Source organism: Limulus polyphemus, unplaced genomic scaffold, assembly GCF_000517525.1.
Source record: "Limulus polyphemus unplaced genomic scaffold, Limulus_polyphemus-2.1.2 Scaffold4321, whole genome shotgun sequence".
Lineage (NCBI taxonomy): Eukaryota > Metazoa > Arthropoda > Merostomata > Xiphosura > Limulidae > Limulus > Limulus polyphemus.
Window position 1 is genome coordinate 39,623 of NW_013669931.1, and position 13,882 is coordinate 53,504.

The following is a 13,882-nucleotide window of genomic DNA, read 5'->3' on the forward strand; positions in this document are numbered from 1 at the left end:
TTGGAGATTAATAAAAGTGACTTCATACGTAAAAACTTACATTGCTGAAAGCACTTTTCTGGTGATGGGGGGTTAGAGTGTCATAATAATATCACAAAGTAAAAATGTGGCAATAGTTGGAGATTAATAAAAGTGACTTCATACGTAAAAACTTACATTGCTGAAAGCACTTTTCTGGTGGTGGGGGGTTAGAGTGTCATAATAATATCACAAAGTAAAAATGTGGCAATAGTTGGAGATTAATAAAAGTGACTTCATACGTAAAGACTTCCATTGCTGAAAGCACTTTTCTGGTGATGGGGGGCTAGAATGTCATAACAATATCACAAAGTAAAAATGTGGCAATAGTTGGAGATTAATAAAAGTGACTTCATTCTTCTGAAAATCCTAATGTCATTTCATTGTGTGCGTATTTAGTAAATTGTTATATTTCTGCTAAGTTAGTACGAACTGTACATTGTTACATTTCTGCTAAGTTAGTACGAACTGTACATTGTTACATTTCTGCTAAGTTAGTACGAACTGCACATTGTTACATTTATGCTAAGTTAGTACGAACTGTACATTGTTACATTTCTGCTAAGTTAGTACAAACTGTACACTGTTACATTTCTGCTAAGTTAGTACGAACTGTACATTGTTACATTTCTGCTAAGTTAGTACGAACTGCACATTGTTACATTTCTGCTAAGTTAGTACGAACTGTACATTGTTACATTTCTGCTAAGTCAGTACTAACTGTACACTGTTACATTTAATAAACAAGAAGAGAGACTACAGCAGTGGTTGGAGGAGAAAGAAAATAAACAAGAAGAACGAGAAAAAAACAAGAAGAAAGATTACAGCAGTTGTTGGAGGAAAAATAAAAGAAACAAGAAGAACGAGAAAAAAACAAGAAGAAAGATTACAATAGTTGTTGGAGGAAAAAAGAAAAGAAACAAGAAGAACGAGAAAAGAAATAAGAAAAGAGGCAACAGCAGTGGTTGAAGGAGAAAGAAAATAAACAAGAAGAGAGACTACACCAGTGGTTGAAGGAGAAAGAAAATAAACAAGAAGAGAGACTACAGCAGTGGTTGGAGGAGAAAGAAAATAAACAAGAAGAGAGACTACACCAGTGGTTGAAGGAGAAAAAATATAAACAAGAAGAGAGACTACAGCAGTGGTAGGAGGAAAAAGAAAATAAACAAAAGAGAGATTACACCAGTGGTTGAAGGAGAAAGAAAATAAACAAGAAGAGAGATTACAGCAGTGGATGGAGGAGAAAGAAAATAAACAAGAAGAAAGTCTCCAACAACTGAGAGAAAGCCAGAGTACACAAATGGAAAACATTAGTAAATTTCAAAGCGAATTAAATACATTAAAGGATGATTTATTGTTTTTTACACAAGTAGGATACATTAACCATTGACTTAATCAGCCCGAGACAACGGCAAGCCCCTTCCAGACCCCACAGCTAAACCCTAATGGAGACATCTTCAGTCCTGTTAGAAGTCACATCCCAGATATAAATGTCAGCAATATTGGTGATCTAGTATGAAGGAAGCCACAGAATTCAATGGGAAGGCACCATGGGAAGCATCTCCTCATATGTCCTTGCTCTCCACAGTTCCAATAACTTTTCTGGGTAGCAGCCTTTCCTGCTGTGGCATCCTCCCTGTGTTGAAGTTTCCAGTATTGAGCTTTATTGTGCCCAGGTTTGTTACAGTGCCAGCAAAGTCCCTCAAACTTCTCTGAAAGCAGCCCTTTTCTGGCCTTGAATCCTGATGACTGTATCAACTTTGGTACCTCTGTGCTGACTTAACATATGATACGAATTCAAGAGCTCTGGCCATTGCATCCTGCATAGTAGAGGGGTGTGCTTGATTTACTTGTATCTTCAGTTGTGAACTGTTCAAGGCATCTACAAACTGATCCCTCAGCAACAGCTTGAGGACATCGGGTGGTGCAGTTGGGTAAGCCTTGTGTGCCATACTTTCCAAGTCCTGCGCCAGCTCTTGCAGGCTCTCCCTTTTAGCATGGACTCTCGTCCTAAACCTAGCCCTGTAGACTTCACACTGATTTTGAGTTCCATACCTGAGCTCTAGAGCAGCTACCAGTGCTCTATAGTTGTGCCTGTTGTCTACTGACAACTGGCCAAGTGTTTTCAATGGTTGACCCTTCAGGCTTGTTGGTAGGTACACTGCTTTCTGCTCCTCTGTCCATCCATTCATTTCTGCCAGGAGCTCAAATTGTGCTCTATCCAGTGTAAGAAGAATACGAGGCTGACTTATTGGTAATAAAAACGAATAATAAACCCGTACTAAAGAAACAAGTAGCTATAAGGTGTTTATAACAGTCTACGAAAAGAACCGAAACTAATCTATTGCAAAGTAAAGTAAATGTTAAGTTGTAATGACATATGAAGAAACGTCGTTCACAAAGTGATGAGCATATAGTTTTGAACAAACTGTGCATGCGTATTTTAGACCAAAATAATTCAAAATGACTCGTATACATTGTATTTAATGTAATGTTCATTTTTTAAGAAAATTTCACGTGGGTTAAGTGTTGTTTGTGTGAAATACGTTGCAAATAAATACTAAAGTTGAAATCAAAGCCAGTCGTCACGTGACGACAACGACATTGTGTCATCGTGTACGATATTAGTTACATTGAAAAGTTTGACTAAGCAAATAAGGTAAGGTTATTATGAATGGAAATGCCAATATGCAATCCGGACTCCTTGGACAGAGGCCTTTCTAATGGTACGAGATTTGTAGCGTTTGATCAAGGAATTTGAGAGAAAAGTTTCGGAGAGACAAACGAAGGCATTTTTTTATATAAATTCTAGTTTCATTACTATTGCTGGTCCTTGATTTTAGAACATTATAAAATAAAACTAGTACGTTTAGTCAATATTTGGCTTAAAGACTAGTTTTTAAGTGTACATGCTTGTTTACATTAATATTCAGTGCCACCAGTAGTGTTAGGCTTATTTGGTGCTGAGTACCAACGATAGTAAATAAATCTTTACGTTCATTACGTAATTCTTAAGAGGTTCATGAAAGTTCGCTGACTTGATAACATGAGATTATTATTGGTTATTTCGTCAAGATGTATAAAATATGGCCAGTCATTTAGCATCGTCTGAGGTTTAGGATTCAATTTACGTTTAGTTGTTGTTCTTGTAAGGGGGTGATGGTTGCATATGTACTTTAGACACATGAACTTCTTCTAAAATACATTATTTAAACATTCATGACTAAAGTACTTCTATTACTTCAATTGAAATGTAGTTTGGACAATCTCAACAGACCTGACACCTTGGTCTGGTTCCCCCGTTCCAAACTGACTTAGCCCAGAGATACAAACGAACGACATACGTTGAATATTAGTTTTATTACTCTAAAACATGAAAATAATGTGTTGTTAGTATTATAAGTCTTATTAATGAATTACCCTGTCTAGGAACAATTGTTCCGTGAATGTAAATTGTTCCATACGTTCATACCTATTTACTAATTAAAAATATTAACACACAAACAAATAAACAAATACAATTTCGTGCAGTTAAAATAATTCATAAAGAAACATATAAGAACACGATTTCTCACCCAAACTGATCGAAATTGTCACTACCCCCCAATTTAAAAAATTCTTTGGGTTTCCTCCTCAAACCATAATTTCCAACTAATTAAATGTAAACCATCCCTCCTAAGTGTATTTACCTGTCAATCCATACATATCGGCGATAATCACTCAGTTGATCCCTTCGTTTGTCTACTATACTTTGTATGGAAGTGAAATGTAAAAGAGCTTTTGAAACAATGAACGAATTCACTTCCACCAAGCAGTGTAACAGCGCGTACTTAATAGTTTTGTAGGTCTACCATCTACGTGAACCATCTGTTTATAAAACTAAAAGTTTCACTACTGTATATAGTTTCATTTATTGCGTGTAGAAATCTATTCTCGTACACACACCACATCATCCGATAGAGGACGCATCATTTACTAACTAAACCTAATTATCCTCCTTCCATGTAGAAGTATTTTTGTTGACTAGTCGACTTTCTTAGAAGCTTTCCTGCTTTGTATTGAAATAACAATTTTGTGATAACTCGTTTGGATCCAATAGAGAGGTTAATTTAAAAACATTAGTTTTTGTGTTGTTAATACCTTTATTATTGTTTTACCCTTTCATAGGTCTTGTTGAACTGGTAAATGACTAGGGTATACAAGTAATGAGGTATCTTCATTTGTGTAGAAGTACAGTTGAACACCTGCAACTTTTAAAGCTTTTTATCATTTTTTACTAAACTGTCTCTTTGGTTTCATAAAACATTGGTAAATGTGTTACATACATCAGTTATAGGAGGCATATCTTCTATAATCTCTAAAACACACGTAATATCACTGTGATATGTACATAGGAGTCTATTTTGAGTTAAATACTGTTCAGTAATTAATCACACCCATGATTTTTGACAAGACACTAGTACATATTGTCTAGTTAGTATTAAATCATCAGAGTTTGTGAAATATTTAAAGAGTAACAATGTGTCACTCATCAAAAATTTGCATTTTGTACTTCAACTTTCTCCTGGGCCCATATTTATTCATCAAAAGTTTATTCAATTAATTGGCTAAACAAACATATAATAAAAACGGCGAAATAAGCTCACATCCAACAGTGAGAGAACGGCGTACCCTTTTTTAATCTATGGGTGTCAGCTCGTATCGAATTTGAGGAGAGAGAAAAGCGATAGATAATGAGTAAAATTCAACCTATAGTGAGTGTGTAAAACTTTATGTATTGCAAGTGGAACTGGAGTAAAATGAGTACAACGTGACTTACAGTTGGATATTCGTTGAGTGTTGGAGTATATCCAAAATTTCTGAATAGATGAATTAGTAGTCAGATACATCTTAAGTACCTACCACAATGTGACATTAAGTGTTCTGCAAATGGCAACAGCTTCATTGCTAATGGTTACTTATTTTCTTGGGGTATCTAAACAACTAGCCACTCAACATCTCATATTAAAGTTTTATAAATTATTAGAGATGGTTTCTGTAAGATGCTGTATATTTAACGTATTCTTAATATTTATCATTACATTTACTTAGAGAATTTTATCTTTGTGTAAATGCGTAATCAATAAGTGCAAAAAGTTACAACGAACAAGTTGTAACGGAAACAAAACCGTCTTTAAGTTAAAAGTGTTTGTTTGTCTGTGTTGGAAACACGCGTTATTGTAGCGGTTTAGGTAATTATTTTTCTCTCAAATCAAAAAGCGACTAGACGGATTGGTTAATTAATTGAAATATCTATTGATTACTGGAATGTTGCTAAAGTTGAGTGTACGAGAGTGAATTTGATGTTCTTTTATAATAATTATAATGTGACTATATTGTATATTTAATAGTTAGGGGAATCCGCGTTGAAAGATATGTTATAGTTCTGTGCTAAGAATAATTTAGTGGATTTCTTATGTCGAATGCAAATTTGTTGAAGATAGGGTGTTTCTAACTCGTATTATAGATCGTAGGGATCACTAGACACCCAGTGTTTTGTGTCAGGAGTTAGATATCCTTTAATGTCTTGGTAAAACATAATCGTGTCATGTTGTTTTCAGAGATTTAATCTAACGACCCAGAGTAATCCTTCAGGCTACGATGTATTACTAAATTTCAAAACTAAGTTTTCAGAACTCAGGAGGGATCAAGGTAGACCGGTGTTATTGTGAAGAGTTAGTTCTGAAAACTAAATCAGAGGTTTGTTTTAGGTCAATCCTTTGAATATTCTGTTCACTATTCTTTCTTTTTTGAATTTAGAACAATACAGTGCAATTATGAATAAAATATTAAACAACCCATTAAATACAAAGTATCGTTGTTGTTGTTTTATATTGTTAGTTGTTAAGCACAAAGCAACACAAAAGGTGTACTGTGCTCACCACAGGTGTCGAAAAGTGGTTTTTAACGTTATAAGCCTTCAGTCTTACCGCTGACTCATTGTGGGGGGTGTAACGAATTTCTTATTATATATTTATTTTAATATCAACGTTTGTTTACATTAAGTTTATATTTAGAAACATAAATAGCTTATAGTGTTAGGTATGTATTAAGAAACTCCTACCTATTCTCCAAAGGTTCTCGAGAGTAAGAATCAGCAATATATGCGTACGTAAACGCTAGTGTTAGAGCAAGTATTGTTATGTAAAGCTGAAAAATCGAGAAAGCCTCCACACGCCTATAGAAATAAGCAATGCGACGCACCAAAAAAAAGGAGTATGTATTATTAGTTTGCTATAGTCAGTGTGCTATAAACTTTGTAAGCTATAACTCTGATTGTTATAACGCTTATCAATCGGAGAACTTCAGATATTTGACCAGGAGCATTTACAAAACTCGAACATTATATATCGGACATTAGTATTTTTACGAAAACATTATATAAATTCATCGTGAAAAACTCGGCGTGTGTGGCTGGTAAATAACGAAGGACAAAGCTAGCTAACTTAGTGTTAAGTGAATTATACCTACGTCAACTCGTAATGAACTCGCTCATCGTGAACCCTCGATAAGATATGGAAGAAGTTCCAGACTAAAACGAATACTTTATATTGCTTTTAAGTTTGTGAAACTTTTGTTTATAAATCATTGTTTGTAATAACTATTTGTAATAACTGTTATTGTAAATTGTATTGTTGTGTGTATATTAAGACGTATTTGTGTTAAAAAAGAAAAGTGTTTGTATCAATCTTGTTGGCAAATATCATAAACTGACTATATATATCGGCTTTCACTTAACTGCAAAATCCAAAATACAATTTAACTACTAAATTTAAATTTATCAGTTAACGCCATTTCAGGCTATTTGAAATTCTAATACGTAACAGGGGGTGGAGACAATATACAAATGATTTATATTAAATAACCCACTAGATGACATTGGATATACGTATATACAGAACACAAATAATATTCACTTGATTTGATTATTAGTTTTAATATCAAACATTTCTCTATAATTATTAAACAATTAAATGTTTCCATTAATTACTGTGTCATTTTTATGGTTTATTGGGTCCTGCCATATCGTACACAGATTATGTTCTTGGATTTTGTTATATGGTACACCATAGAACTTTCAGTATATTTGATTAGAGAATGCTGTGTTAAAAACGTCTCGGGTTTATTTCCTTCTTCTTTGTTCACAGATTTAAATCTGTTCAATACTGTAAACTTAGGCTGACTTATACCTTATTCATTCACCTTAAACATTCCTTAGTCACTTAGGCTGGGATTGACTTAGTGAACAGTTTACTCAGACTATGAGTCTAGAATTTGCTGTTCGCGAATATGGAATACATTTCTAAACTGTTCATAGCTTCTTTCAGGCAATGTTATGTAGAATACTTACTGTTTCACTTTCACAAATAAAACATTTACTTTTATTGTTCTACAACTAAATATAATACATTTTTGTTTCACTGTTTAAATTTACTATTATTTAAAATACCACATTGTATAAAACTTTGAGAATTTCTAATGTTAAAACACTATTAAGAAATCACACCCATACAATCTGGACACTGACTTTTAAAAATTTCAAATGTCTCCATGTTGTCACACACACAGACGTTGATTCTACAGTACACAAAATCATTGTAGAAATACTGACGCCATTATCGTCTTTTCAGTAAGAAGAGAGAGGGTGAATCATCATTCAATGTGGTCAGAGTCTGACATGTTTGATATTCAAGGCCACTGCCCGGCTTGGTTTTAGAAATTATACAGGGCAGGACATCAAGTTTGGAAAATCTTTTTGGACCTTTAGTGTTAGCTAAAACAGATAACTCTTTCGATTGACTGTACGGCAAAACTTATATTAGAATAAAATTCACTTATATTACATTATATTTAATATTGAAAATAAGCTCTACATAAATCTAATTCACCATACTTTAAATAAAGTTTTCGTATGTCACTGAAATTTAAAAGTCAGTAAACATAGCTATTTAACTTTATATAGTGATACAGATCAATAAATTAATTTTCTGAATATCTGACAGGTTAGCAATTATTACATACTGTGGCTGGCAAATGGTCAGAGTGTTTCAGTCAGCTTAGAATAATTTTTCAAAATGAAAGTTCTATTCGATTCTAATTTATTTTATTTACATAAACATTTGAAATATATGAGATTTAATTACACATTAATGTCTAATTATTATTTCAGATATCTCATAATGTTTTGATACATAATTTGTAACACCTGTGATATATATTTGTTTTAGTGTATTATTAATCACCATAAATGAAACATAAGTGCATTCTCCAAACTTTACAAAACATATCATACACTTGAAATCGGTAACTAAATTGACTGTCATATACAGCTAAAAACTGGCATATTTCACCCTAATATGCTATGTTCAATATATGTAAGTAAAAACTTGTAAAATATCACATGACCACTATTTGAGAAAAACCAGTATTGCATTCGTTTCTAAAAAATGGAAAGACAAATCAGAAATTCTACTTCCGTATCTTTTAAACTTCTTAGGATAAAAGAGAAGAAAATATATATCTTATATTTCACATTTTCTAAATCTAACATGTTTACAATACAAATAATCTGTTTAGTTTACATACAGTTATTCCATACTGTACCCACTATACAGCAAAAGGTCAGACTGTACCAATCTCCTTAGAATAATTTTTCAAAATGAAAGATTTGTTTGTTTTGAATTTCGCGCATAGCTATACGAGCTATTCCGAATTTAGCAGTGTAAGACTAGAGGGAATGCAGCTAGTCATCACCTCTCACCGCCAACTCTTAAGCTACTCTTTTACCAACGAATAGTGGGCTTAACTGTTACATTATAACGCCCCCACAGATGAAAGGACGAGCATGTTTGGTGTGACGGGAGTTCGAACGCGCGACCCTCAGATTGCGAGTCGAGCGTCGTAACCACCTGACCAATGCTGGGCCAAAATGAAAGATCAATACAATCATAACTTATGATATTTTCATATACATGTGAAATGTATGAGATTTCATTGTACAATACAACGAATTATATACTCGAAGAGTGACAAAGTTAGCTGTTTCTTATTAGTGTTGATAAGCTCAGTTACAGGTTCAGACATATCCTAATTTTTAATATCTATCTACAACAAACAGTCTAAAGTTCACTCAAATATGGGTAACATTTCAAATATAAATATCCTGTCCCTTTCACCACTAATAATCAGACTGATGCAGTTCTACTACATGGAAGAAAGATAATGAACCACCTGTTACGTATCTTGTCGTTTGTTAACATCCCGTAGAAATTCTTTCCGAGAAACTTCAGCGATACAAGTCCTTTCTTAATTAAAACTAGTTTATTCTTTTTCGATACAACTTTGCAATACACAGAATTTCCACTGTCAGTACGTTTGCAATCTCGGTAACAAAACAGACACTTTATATTACCGTCACAACCGCTCACTTGGCTCAATTATCTTTCTCTATATCTATCTATCTGCAAAATTATCTCTCTGCTTTATTTGCCGAACTTATATACTAAAAAAGAGGGCGCCTAGAACAGGCTAGAGTTGCCAGGAAAAGTCAGGATTCTTCTAGAAACTCCAGCGCACATACTTCCAGCGTCGCGTGACTTCCCCTGTTATAACTCTGCCCCTACCTTAGTATTGTTCATCCCGAACAATAGCCACTTACATTAAACCAATAGATAATTAACAATAATTTGATTAAATGTACAGAATTTACAAACACAAAATTAAAATACAACAAAGTGTCTTAATTTTACAGGACATATCTTAATCTATACTGGTCTCTGTCTCATTGGCTTCTGCTTCACGTGAGATTCATCTGCTTCATCAGGAATTGCCCTATTATCGGTAACAGTCACATCGGTGGTAGTAACTTCATTAACAGCTTCACTGTTTTCCTTCTCAAAACCGGGTAGAGTTTCTTCTTCGATAGTGGCTTTTTCAGGTGACACGTCTTCAGCAGCGTCATTTGCTCCGTTGTTTACTCGTTCCAACTGAAATGTCCTAGACAGTGATAATGCCAAAGCCTGTTGGCATGCACCACCTTTTGGTTTACCTCGCCGACCACATTTTATTCGATAAGTCACGTCTGAGAGACTATCCACTAAGTCATACGGGCCTTCCCATGGAGAAGACAACTTAGGAGACTTCCCTTTGGTCTTCCTGGGATTACACAACCACACCTTTCTCCTGGTACAAAGCTGACTTTAATAGATCTCTTATCATAACATAGCTTTATGGAATCAGCAGACGTTTTTAAGTTTGAATGCATTTGATGATGAATATCATCCACCCTTTCAGATAACACTTTAACAAACTCTGACACATTTTCAGGCAACTCTTCGTAAGGCGGGAATCCTGTTATCAGATCCACTGGAAACCGAAGTTCCCCACCAAACATCACCTTTGCTGTAGTGTATCCAGTGGCTTCATGCTCTGCTGTTCTATAGGCCATCAACAGTGGAGGGAGTAATACATCCCAGTCATCTTGGCAGCTATTAAAAAACTTTGCCAATTCCTGTACAAGTGTTCAATTGTACATTTCTACCATCACATCAGACTGTGGGTGAAGTAGCGTTGTTCTGGTCTATCGAATGCCAAACAACTTGCAGCATTATTAGAACACAGCTGATTCGAAGTTACGGCCTTGATTTGAATGCAGTTCGTATGGCATACCAAATCTGAAGAAGAAATCACTAATAGTCGAAGCTACACTTGTAGCTTCCTGATTTTGTATTGCATATACCTCAGGCCACTTGGTGAAATAATCCATCACCACACAAATGTACTTGTTTCCAGCACTAGTTTGAGGCAAAGGACCAGCAATGTCAACGGCTACTCTTTCCATTGGTGCACCAACTTGATATAACTTCATTGGAGCAGTTTTCTTATGCTTGGGTACCCTTTTAGCACAACATGTACTCCATGTCCTGCACCATTCTTCCACATCTTGCCTCATACTTATCCAATAAAATCTCTGTCATTGGTGACTCAATATCTTCTTAACTCCGAGATGTCCTCCTGTTAAACTATCATGGGATTGATGCAGCACAACTTACTGTAACTTTCTCAGTATAACTGTTTGCCAGGTCGCCACTTTCCCATCTCTGGACAAGAATACCATATTCAAGCTTCAACTGGTCCCATTGTGCCCAATAGTTCTTTGTCACAGGGCTTAAGCTAGACACCTTACGGCTTCTGGTACTTTTCTGTGATCTGGCATCTTGATACTCACAAGGGTTTGCTGAGATGCAGAATCTATGCCATCCAGCTTTCCTGTCACATAGACACTATGTGTGCTTGGCATTTTACACCCAGCTCTTGGGACTTTCACGGTGGGGGTTGGTAGGCGTCCCTCAACACGAACCACTACTGGTTTCCCGAGTTTCTTTTGTGTCATACACTGAACGCTTACAACTGGTTCATATTCTGTACATTATTATAAATACCATTACTATACTTTATTGTTTACTTCACGTGTACTTTTATTAAATAAAGTTACTTCTACGTGAGTTTGTTTATCTGATCGCATAATTTTTTTTTTTGTCAAGTAGACCAGGATTTATCGATCTAATACATAATGCTTGCAAGAAAGAGTAGCTTAAATGCCGTGCCTGAAAATAATAGAATAAGGAAAAATGAAGTGAATGGTATGAAAACTACCGCAAATGTTTTGTCGGTCGCCGCTTGTTCTCTATTTACACATAAACTTATCATACTAGAAACTTTAATTATACTATATAAAGAGTTTCAGTTTTTGTATCAAAAGTAACATTGTATGAAGTATGAAAACGTTTTGCAAAATTTTGTGTAGTCTTATGTTATCATATCCATTTCACATGAAGAAATACTGATCAAGTCTCCAAGTGCACCGCTTATGGATTTCTGTGTGACTGTACTGTTGAAACTGGCAGTAGAAAACCATTATCCTGAAGATTAGATGGATCATAAAAGGCAATCAGAGAGGAGTAGTGAGCTTTGGACATGAAAACCTAATGACTGAGCCTTTCACAGTGAAAACTATGCTGTAGAACTATTGTAAAGATGCACAATCCTCAAATAAAACACCACCAGATGTGGCAACATGGATTATAACACGTTATGAGACTCAAAAATAATTTCAATATACTGTATTCAATCCTCTGTACAACCTCTAAATTTCTATGTTAAATAAGGTCCATAGGTAATAGCCTAATATAATTTCCCCATCTTTACATTTATATGGAGCAGTTTTGAATAACAAAAACAATCTTAGATAAATAAAAATTCGACATCATACTCCAAATATCGGAACCATTTGTTTGATCCTAACTTTCACTTTGCTAGCTTTATTGGGGTAATAGCATATGTAAGGTTAACAGCCATATGTTAATTAACCTAATGGATTTAGAGACAAAATAATTTGATTGATATCATTATTAAGACATTCTAAATATCAATTTAAGTAGAGCTAACTGCATGTGTCGAATACTACTATAACATTTGAAAAAACATTTTCACGCTTCTCATATGTATATGGTTGTGTTAGTGACATAATGCCTGAATATGCTGTGAAAGGTTGATTGGTTTGGTTGCTGAGCCACATTATATATCAATTTTGGCGAGAGTGACTCCTTGTGCTAGGTAATGTTATTTATTACGTGAATGAGAGTCTATGAACGTTATAAAGCTCACACTCACACTGTCACCTTTACACAGTTACAGTCCATGTGCAAAATAAATTGGTTGATCTTATGTATACATTGTATGTTTTACCCATATTACACCATCGTTTATATCTTTATGTAAAATAGGCTGTACAGTAAAATAACAAAATTGTATCAATTTTAAATGAGTCTCGAGAATTCATTATGTCAAAAACTTATTCTTACGAATTGCCTTAGCAATCTAGTGTTTTGTATTTCAAAGTTAATGTTTTACAGAAAGTCATAGTGACTAAAACGCCATTCGTTTTGTTTATATGACTCAAACGTAAATATCTAGAGTTTGAGTTATTTAAGTTAAAACAATTCTTGAAGTATTTGTAAGATTACCTAATGTGAGTATAGTCGTATATGTAAGCAATAAAGTCAAACTGTACAAAACTACAGTTAATGTGATATAACGTTTGTCTCGAGTTTTAACATCTTACGCGACAGAATACTGTTCTGTCTATGTAAGTTAGAGTTTAATTGCTTTCATGTTAATTTGAAAAATTATTTCTCTAGTTAGCTTGTAAGTTAAACTAAAATATGGATATTGATATGTGTAAATCATGAAATAAGCTATACATGAGGCAACTTATCTGGACTATGACATATACTTTAAACTGTGTATCATATCATACAAAACAACGACTGATTGACGCTTAAAAACCATTTGATAAAGTACAATAAAAATGTTTCTATATTTAGCTGTACCAAAATTATTTCCTATACAGTTTGATAATTCAAAGTCAAAGTAAAATAGTAAAAAATTCACTAGTTTGCATGTTTTACTTATAAAGTAATATGAAACAATAAGACTACAAGTAAAGTTATTGTATGTGATAAATATTTAGAGACTAGATGATATCATTGCAGCCTAGTAACAAGCCTTGGAACTATCCGCCATTATTGGAAACCTGATTTAAATAAATTGTTACCCTCTAATCACTCGATCACGATAAATCAAAAGTAGAATTCCACAATAATGTAAGTTATAGTAGTAATGCAGCAAATAGTTTTTATACAGTGAACTTCTCATACAGTTGTTAGAAGTTAAGTGTGACCATGCTTCAATTACAATTATAAAACGTTTACTCTTCATCTTGGTTTACAGCAACCAGTACCCAAGTTAGACCTGAGAACTTGAG